At 37.6% G+C, this 15,026-nt stretch overlaps 2 long non-coding RNA genes across 2 annotated transcripts; both read right to left on the bottom strand.

Moving 5' to 3' along the window:
• Positions 1–3,473: 3,473 nt before the first annotated feature.
• Positions 3,474–4,638, bottom strand: LOC133523644 (uncharacterized). Its single transcript, XR_009800259.1, has 2 exons — positions 4,024–4,638; positions 3,474–3,974 (listed from the first exon to the last, which is right to left on the bottom strand). It is a non-coding gene; the product is annotated as an uncharacterized LOC133523644 (long non-coding RNA).
• A 1,373-nt stretch (positions 4,639–6,011) lies between these two features.
• Positions 6,012–14,701, bottom strand: LOC133523643 (uncharacterized). Its single transcript, XR_009800258.1, has 2 exons — positions 14,069–14,701; positions 6,012–8,784 (listed from the first exon to the last, which is right to left on the bottom strand). It is a non-coding gene; the product is annotated as an uncharacterized LOC133523643 (long non-coding RNA).
• Positions 14,702–15,026: the final 325 nt, after the last annotated feature.

Raw genomic sequence — 15,026 nt, 5'->3', positions numbered from 1 at the left:
CAAGCCCATGGACAAAAAAGTCTAGCAATAAAATCAACACTTGTCAAAATTTGACATTAGCAATCCACAGTCAGGTGACAATCAAATCAAACCGATCCACTTCGAGTTCAGAGCCATTACAAACTGTATAGTAGTAATAAACAAAAGTTGATTTTAGTTTGATTATTTTTTCTATGAATGAGTTTTGATTGTTCCAAATGATAATATCCACAGTTGATAGAATCAACACTTGATACAATCAACATGCGATAGAATCAAGTGTTGATTTGATGTGGACGCGAAATTTGACAGTTGTGCATGTCGAATAAGGCCCCAGATCAGCTTCCTTTTTCTAATATAAAGCGGTTTTGATAATAATAATAAATCAGCAAATAAATATACACTTTCTGCAAACGCGAGTAAACTGTTAATTCGTACTGATCACCAATCATTGTACCCTTGTATACAACAATAGTCAAGTGTTTGAGTCGTCAAAGTGACGAGTGTGATGTGACTCCGATTAAATTTACTTTTTTTATGAGTTGCCTACACTAAGTTACCCTCGGTGGTAGCCTCGTCCACCTATCTCTTTGATACAAGAAACGCAGTAATGCTTTAAAACATACTAATTAAACCGAAGTATGTGTGTGTGTGAGTACCTAAACTTCCGCGATCTCCCATGAAACAAACCCCAGGATAATCTATCGGAGTAGGAGCACCGATGAAAGCTGACCTGCCTAATCGATTTTCAGCCAGGTTTGATGTAGAGTAAAACATTTATTTACAATAAAACAACATACAAAATACCTCCGCAATGCTACTTCCATTACAGAATTGTGAAGGCTCCTGTAATGTTTTCTGTGCGATCTGAGAAATTGAATTTCTGCAGGTGGTCTGTTATTAATATAGTGAAACACTTTGCGAATAAACTGTAATAAGCGAGAACAACTGTGAGGAGGATAAATAAATGGAAAGGCAGCTGTTTAGATACTGTATTTTATTTATTTTTCGCTCACGAATAAAACAGGCGTTTGAATTGGAAAATGCTTGAATAGAACCAAGAAAGTAAACTTAAATATTTCTTCTGTTAGTTTACTAATTCAGATAGCTAAGTGAAATCTGGAATCCTTTATGATGCAATGATTTAAAAACCTGCAATATACTGAGATGGGGGAGGGTAAGAGAGCTGTACGTTTTTTGTTGATTATTGATAATAATTTAATGATAATTAGCAAGACAATTTAGAAAGACTTTTAGCAATGCAGTCCTCGTACCCACTTATAACTAATATCATTGAATAACTCAAAAACGAATGTAGGATTAGTATGCTTCATTGCATAAATTGTCAGCTATCGTAATTAAATTTGCTCAAATCGTTTTGTACAGAAATTTCAAATTTGACTTTTGTCAGTGGAATACGAGAGAGGTAGTTTGTGATATCCGACCATAGTTAATATAAAAGCAAAATCTAATTATAAGTATATAAAATGTGTTAAATTTGATTGTCAACATGCATTGGTTTCCTTTGCACAACTGATTTTATTGATAAGATTGTCTTGCATGTAGTAGTATACCTATAAACACATCGATGTGTACTTATATAATGGTCTCCATGTAGTGTTCGGTCCAGCTTTTAGTGAAAGCAAACATTACTCTAACGTCATCCGGTATTCTGACCTCGACCCAACACATTAATGCCAATCCAAGATAAACACTTTTAGTTACACATGTGTAATGTCTTTCAGGGGTCACATGGATTTGTTAACTCGACTTATATAGATTATAATTAGTCATTAAGTACTACATAACTAGTAAGAACAAAAACAATACTACAAAATACATACCTAGAACATTAAAAATAATGTCTGATTTATTTATTAGATACTTACTAGCAAGTCACACGGGTCGATTCCAACGTTAAGATACGTCAAACATTTGCTAAAGATACTTACGATATATGTATATGTAAAGGAGAATGGGCAATTTGTCCCATGGATGTATACTGTTGAGACATATCTCGTTTGAAAGGGTTTACTCTTAGCATTATTTTATTGTATGACACCAACTTTGGATAACGTGCAGGGACTGAGCAATTTAAAAAAAAGAGTGGCGAATATAAACTGTTGTTTTACAAAGTACTTGTTACGTAGCCGGTTGTTAGGTGTTTTGTATGAAAGAATATGAGAAATTCTAGATTTCTGTTTACCACTACTTACGTTTAAGTACGTACAGGGCTGGAATTAGTTGATATAACATATGCTTGAATTAAAAATACTGCTATTAAACACTGAAACTTGCTTGTATACTCAAGCCATATATATCATTTAAAAGACATTTTTATAAGGTATTTTAATATATATATACTTGCACTCAAATGCTTGCAGGGGCGGTAATAAAACGAGTTTTTTCGTTAATTAATTGTGGTAAATGCCGCTTTGTTTGTTCTACCTGGCACTAGATGGAGCCTTGGTAGCAGTTTGGGTAATTTTTACTATTGGTATATACAATTGAGTCATATCCTATTTGGAAGGTCTTCAATTAAGCATTAATTACTTATATGACACCAAAGACCGAAAGTGTCCAGGGAAGATGATATTAATAATTTTGATCATGCGCTGCGGCGTAAACTGGAACTAAAAAATGACATTCATATAGAGTTACTTTTGTAACCATTTACATCACTTTGCATGCCTGAAATATAATGAAAAAGTAATTTATATATTTTTTTAAATTATTACTGCTCAATAAATGGCACTAAACTACTTAATTATGATTTTTCAAATCCTCTCTAGTACTGACATCTTGCGTGCAATAGGAGAACCGAATGAGCGGCAAATGCTGGATCCGTATAGTCGCTTATAAACGCTAAAAATGTCACCGAAGAATAAGTTTGTTTAATTCGGAACTTTGACAATAAAACGAGTGGTTACCTTGAACTAGTAAGTTTCGTCTATTTATCTCTCTTGCTCTTACATATTCGAGTGATAAAGGTAGAAAAAGCATTACATTTTTTAAAGTTTGCGTTATGTCCCGCTAGAAACGTTATATAAACTTATTATTAAACATGAAATAAGATTCCTAAGCAATAAGTAGGTAAGTAAATGTATTTATGGAGTAGTTGGAGTACCATAATTAGCAGCAAGAAAATAAATCTAAGTTTATTTGTAACGATAAAATAAATCGTAAAAAGGTACTATGTACATACTTGTTTTGTCTCTCTGCAGGAAAATTGTGTAAAAGTGAAACATTTGAGATTGCGTCGCGGTTCAAAGCAACGTTTCCTTCGTTTGCCATATGAAGCAGGATTAAATTGTGTAGTTTTAAGTTCTCATGTAAGTGAATTGTCAAATTCTTAGTGAGATTAAAGAATCTTAAACCTAAAATTAACGCAGTGAATACAATAAAAGCATCAGCGACTCTTAACTGCTTGCCAAGCTAAGATAGTAGCTGTATTTCGTTCCATTATATATACATATGAAATAAAAACTTTTGAATACATTTAACACCTTTATTTCATATAAATTGAAAAATAACTGACGGCATACATTTTCTTCACGGTCGCACAAATATTAGCAGGATGAGTCGACAAGTTAATTTAAAGCAAGCATTGGTGAATAGGTGCATCCAGATCCAGATAAGAGAATGCATGGTTATTGCGCCAATCTCGGACCATTTGCGATTGGTTTGCTAAGGGCACCGCTAGCTGGTGCGGATGCACAGAGCACTTATACATACCTTATTAAATAAAAACTTTTGAATACATTTAACATCTTTATTTCATATAAATTGAAAAATAAGTGACAGCATAGATTTTCTTCACGGTCGCACAAATATTATCAGGACGAGTCGACAAGTTACTTTAAAGCAAGCATTGGTGAATAGGTGCATCCAGATCCAGATAAGGGAATGCATGATTATTGCGCCAATCTCGGACCATTTGCGATTAGTTTGCTAGCTGAAGCGGGTTAACGAAAAACAGTAACTGGCGACGCTAGCTGGCGCGGACGCGTGCGACGAATTTTACCTACAAAGGCACCCGCGCACGTGCACCCGCTCCGTGCACTCGCGCCAGCTAGCAAACGCCCTTAACCTTTTGAACGCCAAGAATACCTTAAGGCGTCGTAACTAGCTATGCTCAAAGCGTCATAAATACATTATAGCTGATATAGCCGCTGTCAGAGTAACCTTCACACTTTCAAGTAAGGTTTAGGGCATAGGGCGTCCGCAACGTCGCGCGTGTGCATGGAGCGGGCGTGCGGCTTAGAGCTCGTTCCCACTATGTCGGATGTCGTGGCGATTTTTAATCGTGTGTCGTTGCCGCTGTTCTCACTATGTCGGATGTCGGATCCGGATTTCAATCGGGTGTCGGCGGTACTGTTCCCACTAGTCGTCTGTCGTGCACGATCGCAGCTGGCGTGTATTTTTCGAGTGGGTAGCGAGGCTTAGTACAAGATGAACGTCGACGAAATGTTTGTGGTTTTGTATTATTTGCGAAAGAAACGATTAGAGGCAGTTAAAAAAAGGAGATATTGGGTACACCCAATTCTCAGGGAAAGATTTACCTTATGAATATTTCAGAATTTGATAGCTGAATTAAGAAGCGATCGCAACGACGCGGCAGCGACGCGCGGGTGTGTGAGGGGGTGCCGGTGTGCGGGCGAAATCGTTCCGACATCCGACAAAATGTGAACAGCGCTATATTCACTCGTACGCGAGCGAGACACGACACGATTTTTTTCCGGGCTGGGAGGGCTGGCAAAACGCACGACATTTTATGTCGTATCCGACACAAAATCGTTGTCGGACGAGTGTGAACAGCTTCATATAAAATGTTCTGCCAGTGGAACGTACGATTAAAAATCGCCACGACATCCGACATAGTGGGAACGAGCTCTTACAGTTTGAGCAACGCTAACTGGCGCGGACGCGTGCGACTGATTTTACTTACAAAGGCACCTGCGCGTGTTTGCCCGCTCCGTGCACTAGCGCCAGCTAGCAAACGCCCTTAACCTTTTGAACGTCAAGAACACCTAAAGGCGCCGTCACTAGACATGATTTAAGGGCCATGAACACATTAATGATTATAGCTCTTATAATCGCTGTCAAAGTCCCTAATGTAATACTCATGCACTTTCGTCGTAATGCGTCGCTAGCGCGTTATTTTCGAATCGCACCCGTGCTCCCGTGTTGGACTGCACACGCGGTGTACACTTCTTGTTATTGTAACCGTTTGTGCGCCTAGATAACACAAGTACACATACACAACTCGCAAAATGCTCGCGTGCTCTTGTTTATATGTGAAGTACGTCTTCTAGGGCCGTGGATTGGACCCACGCGACCGGCGGGGCGGTGAGCGGCATACATTGGTCGCAATGCAAGCTGTAAAGCTAGTGCAGTGCATGAGGGACGCGCGGCTTTCTCTCACCACATCTTTAGGTGTTCTTGCCGTTCAAAAGGCTAAAAGCACCTAATGAGGTGGCTTTACGTGCTAGATGCCGGCCCACTCGCCGATCCGGTGTGCAGGCTAAGGAAATCGCTATGTAGGCCAATTCGAAAGTGCAACTGACATTAAACCAATTTTAGAATAATATTGGAATGATACCAGTTAGCTGTCATTCGTGAGTTCATTTCGCACTTATACGCATGTATTTGTGCGAGCGAGACGCCCGCAACTAACTGATATGATTCCAATATTACTCTAATATCGGTGTGCACGCCCCTTATTATTCATAAGCAAGGTAAGATTGAACCACTATAGAAGGCAGCGAAGAGGCCGGCAATGGAACTGGTAGCGTTTGATGGAGTCAGTTTTCTGTCAAATGCAAGGTCAAATTGGCCTGACTGTCTCACTCGCACACCGGAGTAGCGTTTCATATAAGCGTACTTTGTTATATCCAATCGACCCGCTCTATTCAGTAGGTTTCATTATCTCGATCCATCAGTTAACCCTTTACCAGGCCCCGAAGAACCAGCGTGTCTTAATACGTACTTTATATGCTGTTGCAACCGTATTGAACGCCTTGTAAAAAATGTATTTATGAACGTCGGAGATCTTCCTTTAAACCAGAAATAAAAATGTGGGTTAAGGTTATCCCATCGCCTGTCTAAGTAATGAACTGTCATACTAGATTTTGTCTTATTATATTCTTGATCAGGCCAAGGGATATATTCCACCCACATCTTATATCGGTTATAATAGTCAAGGTTTAACTCCAAATCTCCTACGAAACATTATATCAATCACTGAAAAAAAATCACTTACTGACGTGAGTTTTTATGACATGACAAGACAATTTACCGGGCCATGGGAAATATAGCTCCCACACAGTTAAACTCTAATAAGGCCATGGGATAATGTCAACCCACATCCTAATTCTGGTCATACACAATAATGCATGAATATTTAGCAATGTTTCCGATTACATTAGCTTTCAACACTCAAAATCTACAAAATATCAAAAAATTGTTCGACCTATGTACTTCTGTTTCATAGAAATTATGAAAAGTGTTCGAATTTCTCCGTAGTTTACTGAAATTTGCGTTCAAGTGAATTTAAACGGCTGCCAAAGATATATTACGCAATTTAGAAGCGTGTTGTGAATGAAGATCATAAAATAATATTTTCAGGGATTGACAAAATATTTTGTAGGTGGTTTGGAGTTAAAACCTGACTACGGTAACCGATATAAGATGTGGGTGAAATATATCCCTTGGCCTGGTAAAGGGTTAAGTAACAATCTCTTCAATCTGGTGGATCGAGATGGTGGATCCTACTGGACAGATGGAACCTATGGATAGGAAAACGTTATGCTCAACAATTTGGTAGCAGAAGCGATGTGATTTTTTAAAATCGCGACTGTGTCGTTGACATAATATATCTGAGGACGGGCCTTACGGGCAATAAGAATGGGGCCAGTACAGCGGTGTTACGCACACGAGTTTGAGCCAATCGTGCAGTCTAACGCCACAAGTACCACAACGTGATTGGTTGATGAGTTCGCATTATGCACGCGATTGATCGCATCTAGTTGTGTTAGACAGCACGATTGGCTCGAATTTGTGAATGACACAACTGAACTAGCACTATCGTTATTGCCCCTAAGGTCTTAGATATATGGTAAGCGTCAGGATGGCGGTGGACCTCAGCGAATTTCAAAGAAATATTTATAAACATATTGTACCTTCTGTGTACCTCAGTGTACCTTTAATATAAACCAGTGTACCTTTCCCCAAAACGAGATATTTTACAAAACGGTCCACCCGCCAACCTGACGTCAGGATGGCGGGTGGACCTATGAAATCTTGCATTATACCGCACTAAAAGTATGCAGTTATATTGTGCATGAGCTTAGCCTAGCTTGTTTTGGGGAGAGGTACACCGGTTTCTATTTCTATTTACAGAGGTACACTAAAGGTACAGTCACCATCATATATATCGGAGCGGCCAAGGTACCCACGAATATCTGAACATGCCTCTACTGTCAAGAGGTTAGAGTGCGTGTTTAGAGATCTTTGAGCACCTCGGCCACTCCGATATATCTGATGGCGACTGTACCATATAACTGCATACTTTTAGTGCGGTATAATGCAAGATTTCATAGGTCCAACCGCAATCCTGACGTCAGAATGGCGGGTGGACTTTTTCTTAAATATCTCGTTTTGGGTTAGGTACACAGAAGGTACAGTATGTTTATAAATACTTACTTACTGCTATGGCGCAGCGACCCGAAGTGGATCTTGGCCTCCGACACCAAAGACCGCCATGCTTCTCTGTCCAAAACCGTTTCCATCTAGTCGACGGCGCCGAGTTCGCTAAGGTCTTTTTGCATTTCATCTCTCCAGCGGGACCTACCTAGGACGTCTAGACGGTCTTCGGCCATTTGGAACTTCAGAGTACGCCCTCCAGGCTGCACGATCCTCACCCATCTGGACTACGTGCCTGAGTCATCGGAGTCTGGCAGCGCGAAAAATCCTAGGACTCACACGTGGAGAGGATGGAACCTGGAGACTCCACAGGAATCAGGAGATTGAAGATCTGGTGTCCGAGCCGGACGTCATTGGATGTTTATAAATATTTCTTTGAAATTCGCTGAGGTCCACCCGCCATCTAGACGCCAGATGTCAATGCCGAGTGCGACCGCCCTTAAAGCGGTGTATTATCTCTAGTCTCACCAATATGTTCTCCTGGTGGGTCCACGGGGTTTATTTAGCGGGTCTACGTGTACCTAATTATTTTTACCATGGGCCGACCATGAACACGATTCTATTTTGAAAACGTTGCCCGCGTAGCTACTTCAGTCTTAGGCGGTATATACTCTACACCACGTTCACAAAAGATTGATAATTTAGGTAAAAACTCACATTTCGCTATATTTGTCCATAGTAAATACTAATTCAAAAACTACTGTAGGGCCTAAAATCTTCTGTGATAGTAATGTAGAAATAAATACTGTTGACAGGCGGTCAACGGTATTTAGTACAATAATTACACTGAAACAATTCGTATAGAATACAGAACCTATGAATAATATACATATATCTAGAGAATCTAACTTTAATGCAATAATATAATTGAACAAAAGAAATACATTAGTACGAGTAGTACGATCAACCTATATGTCTATTTTTAATAGTCTTAATGTTCGTGTATCGGTTCTGTATTCTATGGCCATTAATTATGCTTTATTTTTCAACTTTCTTTGTCTACACACAAGTACACATTATATTTGCTTTTTTCTTGAACTTTATCTTGCCCATGTTCGATTCTTCTTATGTCGATGCATCCTCATTATTTCCGTATGGTTTCTGAAAATACAATAACAGTTTTTGTATTGTTTTCTAATACCTATGTTTGAAGTCGGTTTCCTATTTTTAAAAGAAGTTTTTTTTTTCATGTAAGTACCGTCAAGTGGGGTAAATTAGAGCAGATGGGATACCTATCGACAATTATGTCAATAAACAGTTTTACGTTCCATCAAGAATTGAGAGGTTGCCTCAATTCCTCATGGAACCCATGATGTAAGCTAGACCTTTACACAAATATTCCTTAAACCTCGTTAAGCAAGTAGCTTCTTTACAAACATAACAAAGAAGACAAATCGTCTAGCGTGAAATACGCATCGTTAAAGAGTTATTTTCTGGTCCTGATCAGAAGTTCCACTTCTTCAAATAGCACTTTTTTGAATGGCAATGCCTGGTGGTCTGTTGATGAAACTAAAAAACGCCTATAAGATTTGGGGAGTTCCCTTAATTCCTCGTGGTTTTGTCAAAAATAGGACCATCTTGGAACTATATACCCACTTTCAAACGATAACTAATTTTCAACATTGGTTCAGAAAGTTTTTGAAGTCGGTTAAAAAGTAGTATCTTTACAATACTTTCCTTTTATTAAGAAGGGATGACTACTACAATTTGCTTACTAAGTAAGTACTTACTTACTATTAGTATCAGATTGGAGTCGACTCGAGAGTCGATAAAATGGGCGTCGCTACCCTTTCCGGGTGGGGGGATTTCACCGCATGAAAAAGAGACACATATAGTGAGTTCTTACTGTTCTACCAAACTACATATATAAAGTAGTCGTACTTTTTGAGTCAAATTAGTTTAATTCTAAAGGTGCGACGTAATGGCCTGAAGCCCGCTCTTAGCATACCTAGTTATACTATTTGATGGATATTGGTGTCAATTTATAATACGTTTAATTATTCATTGTCTTTACCTAATTATCTTTACCTTTTGCCGACCGGTTTGGCCTAGTGGGTAGTGACCCTGCCTATGAAGTATGAAGCCGATGGTCCCGAGTTTGAATCGCGTAAGGGCATTTCTTTGTGTGATGAATACAGATATTTGTTCCTAAGGCATGCGTGTTTTCTATGTATATACGTAAATATATATTTATCTAAATAAGTATGTTTAACGTCGCCTAGTACCCATAGTACAAGCTTTGATTAGTTTGGGGCCAATCTGTGTAAGATTGTCCCTACCTATTTATTTATTTATTACCTAACGTAACCTACATTAGGTAATGAAAGCATTTTATTTTTGTAAGGGTAACAGTTTTGTTGGGATATAAAATGGTTAATGATAAAAACTAATACTTTTACCAGCATTTTAACTTTATATTCATGCATTCGAAACCTATACATTTATGACAATAACTTTTGCAAGACGATAAGATTTTTTATTCACAATAACTTGTCCGTATTCGAACTGTCTGGCTACCCGGCTGGCCGTGGCTGTGTACCCGGATTTTATACTCTGAAACTGGAACTAGTGACAGATAAGAGTCGATTGATGTTTTTTTTAAAGACACTTATACTTAAATAGAATTACTTACCTATGTTTAATTAAAAGAAAGACTACTTATACATAATAATCCTTACAGTTTTAACCTATTTAACCTACCTACCTACCTACTTTTAATAGTAGCAGTTCGGTTCACTTAGTAGAAATACCTGTTCTAAGAATAATGAAAAAGAAAGAAGAGTAATAAAAATAAAGAATCTGGAAGTCGTTGAGGTGTTCCGTTCTTCATCAGCAATTCTACTTCAACAAATGTCACTTTATTGAGTAAAATGCTTGTAATATTGATGAAAATCCTAAAATGACTATATGTATGCCTATCCTATACAATATGAGAAGCTCCTTCGGTTTCTCGTAGAACCTATCATCAGAACTGGACCTTGACACAAATGTTCCTTAAAAGCCTTACATGCTATAAACGAAATAAAATAAAAAACACGCCTAAGGTAAAATACTTGTCGTTGAAGAGTTCCATTTTGCTCAATATCAGCAGTTTCACTTCATCAAATGTCACTTGTTCAAATAAAAAAAACTTGATATGTTGACGAAAATCCTCAATTCCTCCCAATTGTGAATTCAAATCGATTTAAAATCCTCAATTCCTCATTGAATCCATCATCATAACTGGACCTTGACACAAATGTTTCCTAAGAACCTAGCTTGCTACAAACTTAACAAAGAATAAGAAAACCCCGCGTTGAAGAGTTCCGTTCTGGTCAATATCACTAACTTGTTTAAATAAAAATGCTTGATATGTTGACGAGAATCCAAACATTACTGTATGTATTGTATGCCTATAAGATTTGAGGAATTTCTTCGATTTCTCATGGAACCCATCCTCAGAACTAGACCTTATGACACAAATGTCTTCAAGAACTTTACTTGCTACAAAATAAACAAATAAAACATATCGCGCGCGAATTGGCGAGTTCCATTTTGGCCAGCATCAGCTGTTGCATTTCGTCAAATGTCACTTTTTAATAAAAATGCTTGATATGTAAATAAAATTCCAGAAATTATAAGATGTCAGGAATTCCCTCGATTATTTATGAAACCCATCATCAGAACTGAACATTGATATAAATACACCTTAAGAACGTTACTCGCTACAAGCTTAATAAAGAATACAAAACGCGTGCGTTAAAAAGTTCCGTTCTGGACAACATCAGCAGTTCCACTTGATCAAATATAACTTTTTTTAAATAAAACACCTAGAGATATTGATGAAAAAAAAACTATATGTATTTCTATAAGGTTTGAGGTGTCCATCATCAGACCTAGACACTAGACACTGGTGTCTAGCACAGATATTTCTTAAGAACCTTACTTTCTACAAACTTAAAAGTTCCGAGGAATTGTTCGGATTAATCTCTGCCGCCTCTTTCCGTCACCGCTTTACGCTACATCATTTATATCTTCACCACTTAGATGGTTGGCAGTCCACAACTGTGCATTTCTCTAGAAACTTCCTGCCTCATACAGCTAAACTATGAAATGATCTGTCACATGCGGTATTTCCGGCCCAATACGATCTTTCAAACTTTAACCGCACTTACAATCCCTATGGTGTAACAGATGTCCATGGCCAGCGGTAATTGCTTACCATCAGTTGATTCGTCTGCTAGTTTGCCTCTTATATCACAACAAACAAAAAAAGAAAAAATCTCACGCGTTGAAGAGTTCCGTTTTAGTCAACATCACTAGTTCCACTTCATCAAATGCCACTAATGTGAATAAAAAAAGCTAAAGATATTGATGAAAATCCAAAATGACTATATGCCTATAAGAATTGAAGAGAATGAGGAGTTCCCTCGCTTTCTCATGAAACACATCATCAGAACTGTACTTCGACAAAAATGTTTCTTGAGAACCTTACTCGCTACAAACTTAACAACGAAGAAAAATTGCGCGCGTTGGAGTTCCGTTTTGGTCAACATCAGTAGTTCCACATCATCAAATGTCACTTTTGTGAATAAGACTTGATAATATGTTGATGAAAATCCAATAAGTACTATATATATACCTATAACATTTAAGAAATTCCCTCGATTCTTCATGGGACCCATCATCAGACCTTTACCTTGACACGAATGTTCCTAAAAACCTTAGTACTTAAAACTTACTTGCTACAAACTTAACTAATAAAACAAATCGCGCGCGAGTTGGCGAGTTCCATTCTGGTCAACATCAGCTGTTACACTTAGTCAAATGACAATTTTTTAATAAAAATGCTTGATATGTAAATAAAATCCCAGAAATTATTACATGTATGCCTATAAGATTTTAGGAATTCCCTCGATTCTTCATGAAACCCATCATCAGAACTGTACTTTGACAAAAATGTTTCTTAAGAACCTTACTTGCTACAAACTTAACGAAGAAAAATTGCACGCGTTGGAGTTCCGTTCTGGTCAACATCAGTAGTTCCACATCATCATATGTCACTTTTGTGAATAAAAGTTGATAATATGTTGATGAAAATCCAATAAGTACTACATATATGCCTATAGCATTTAAGAAATTCCCTCGATTCTTCATGGGACCCATCATCAGACCTTTACCTTGACACAAATGTTCCTATAAACCTTAATACTTAAAACTTACTTGCTACAAACTTAACTAATAAAACAAATCGCGAGCGAGTTGGTGAGTTCCATTCTGGTCAACATCAGCTGTTACTTTTAGTCAAATGACACTTTTTTAATAATAATGCTTGATATGTAAATAAAATCCCAGAAATTATTACATGTATGCCTAAAAGATTTTAGGAATTCCCTCGATTCTTCATGAAACCCATCATCAGAACTGGACATTGATGTATTAAGTACACCTTAAGAACCTTACTCACTACAAGCTTAATAAAGAATACAAAACGTGTGCGTTGAAAAGTTCCGTTCTGGAACATATCAGCAGTTCCACTTGATTAAATGTAGCTTTTTTTTTAATAAAACGCCTAAAGATATTGATGTAAATCCAAAAAAAACTATATGTATTTCTATAAGGTTTGAGGTATCTATCAGACCTGGATCTAGACACAGATGTTTTTTAACAACCTTACTTTCTACAAACTTATCAGGACAAATCTATTACGGCGAGTGTTCCATCGAATTGCTCGGATTAATCCTTGCCGCCTCTTTTCGTCATCGCTCTACGCTACAACATTTTTATTTTCACCACTTAGATGGTTGGCAGTCCTCAACTGTGCATTTCTCTAGAAACTTCCTGCCTCATACAGCTAAACTATGAAATGATCTGTTGCCTGCGGTATTTCCGGACCAATACGATATTTAAAACTTTAAGAAAACAGCGTATTCCAATCTTAAAGGCCAGCACCGAACTTACAACCCCTATGGTTTAGCAGGTGTCCATGGGCGGCGGTAATCGCTTACCATCAGGTGTGACGTCTGCTCGTTTGCCTCTTATATCATAAAAAAAAACAAAGAAGAAAAATCTCGCGCGTTCAAGAGTTCCGTTTTGGTCAACATCAGTAGTTCCACTTCATTAAATGCCACTAGTGGGAATGAAAAAGCTTAAGGTATTGATGAAAATCCAAAATGACTATATGCCTATAAGATTTGAGGTGTTCCCTCGCTTCCTCATGGAACCCATCGTCAGACCTTTACCTTGACACAAAGGTTCCTAAAAACCTTGGTACTTGAAACTTACTCGCTACAAACTTAACAAAGAAGACAAATCACGCGCGTGGAAGAGTTCCGTTTCTGATCAACATCAGCAGTTCCACTTCACCAAATGTACTTACTTACCACACATTTATTTGAAACAGTACCTAGGTACTCCATTTTGATGCCGCCAGCTTGAAACTTCAATGGCCTCAGTGTCCGATGAACAACTTAAAAATGCTGAAAGTAATAACAATTATAATAAGTTGGGGAGTAGCGACCTTACACACCCGAGTGCTCCTGGGGAGTTCTGTTACCGGACATACAATAATAATAACAATAAATAAATATTATAGGGACATTCTTACACAAATTAACTGAGTCCCACGGCAAGCCGAGAAGGCTTGTTTTGTGGGTACTCATACAACGACATAATAATATATAATATACAAATACTTAAATACATAGAAAACATCCATGACTCAGGAACAAATATCTGTGCTCATCACACAAATAAATGCCCTTACCGGGATTCAAACCCAGGATCATCGACTTACTAGGCCAAACCGGTCGTGAAAAAAAGAGCAAAAAAAAAGAAAAATATGTCAAAAGAAAATGCGATTTGGAAACGTTATTCGCCACTTAATATATATCTGGTTCACAGCATTTATTTGGTGCTGATATAATGCCTGCAATATTACCCGAGTACATTAAAATATGAATAAATTATCATAAATTCAAAAGATGGTCCCTATAACAGTTCATTTTTACATGGAAAAATGGCTTTCATATAAAATGTTTGTCAGACATATTTTGGAAGTATAGTACAATCATTAACTTAGAAATATAGATAACATTTCACGAATAAAAATACGGTAACACATATTTTTAATTATTTTTTTAACTTATCCTACGCAAAATAGAATTGGAGAAACTGACATAGGGACTATCATTCGACACGACACGTATAGTAAAGTATGAATCCGCTCTAAGTCCCCTTACATAGACAGTGGGAAGTAAAATAATTCTTGTTCTGAAAACAATAAAATGTAAAATGATTAGGTAGGACAATCCAAACTTCTAAGGTCGCGTAGATCAGAAGTAGATATGAATTTGTTCGACAAT

The sequence above is a fragment of the Cydia pomonella genome, chromosome 12, assembly GCF_033807575.1.
Source record: "Cydia pomonella isolate Wapato2018A chromosome 12, ilCydPomo1, whole genome shotgun sequence".
NCBI classification, from domain to species: Eukaryota; Metazoa; Arthropoda; class Insecta; order Lepidoptera; family Tortricidae; genus Cydia; species Cydia pomonella.
The sequence above is the reverse complement of the archived record's forward strand: the minus strand, read 5'-3'. Positions and strand labels throughout refer to the sequence as shown.